Source organism: Choristoneura fumiferana, chromosome 3 (genome assembly GCF_025370935.1).
Source record: "Choristoneura fumiferana chromosome 3, NRCan_CFum_1, whole genome shotgun sequence".
Lineage (NCBI taxonomy): Eukaryota > Metazoa > Arthropoda > Insecta > Lepidoptera > Tortricidae > Choristoneura > Choristoneura fumiferana.
Genome location: NC_133474.1, coordinates 19,767,481 through 19,768,122, shown reverse-complemented (window position 1 = coordinate 19,768,122; position 642 = coordinate 19,767,481). Strand labels below are relative to the sequence as shown.

Here is a 642-nt window from a genome sequence, read left to right as displayed (position 1 = left end):
ACTCGCATGCAGCGTTGTAATGCTGCAGTAGGTATTCGTAGTAAGTAGGTAGGTATACTATTAATGGAGACAGAAAAGGATATTTCCGCCGTTGTGATCACGTCACTCTTTGCCGGTTTCTGATTGATTTCTCCTCTTCATCCACTCAAAGGTTGACTGGTAGAGATGGAATCTCCTTAAAGGGATATAGTTCGCCTCTTGTACAAGTATCTCAAAGTTTGTCCATTGTATTTAATTTTTGTTTCTTTCCTTTTCTACATAAAGAGTTTACATATATACATACATAGAAGGTTATTAAAAAGCTCGCCTTTCGTTACGATGTTCCGTTCGCGTAGGTATACCTACCCTTGTTTGGTTTCAATGCATTCTCTGGTGCCTCCAAAGGCTTTGAAGCTTTGAAGGCACGCAGGTTGTTTATTTTATCATTGCAAAGCTGACGCCTCGTTAGAGCTTTGGTCTAAGTAAAAAAAAAAAAGTAAATAAAAAACAAAAACCCGACTGCATTGAAAAAAACTACAAAGAAAGAAAGGAAAAGGACCATTTATTCGTGACGTGACACCATGGGAAAAATGAATAAAGTTAAATAATAATGTGTGACATGGTCTCAATTCAGCAATCTGCAATCCGTACGGCGCTGATCTT

General features: G+C 38.0%; 1 protein-coding gene across 1 annotated transcript in view; it reads left to right on the top strand.

The window, feature by feature from the left end:
• LOC141426885 (protein spire-like) overlaps positions 1-642 on the top strand; it is a gene marked incomplete at its 5' end in the record, with an annotated part of 250,088 nt that overhangs the window by 197,574 nt on the left and 51,872 nt on the right.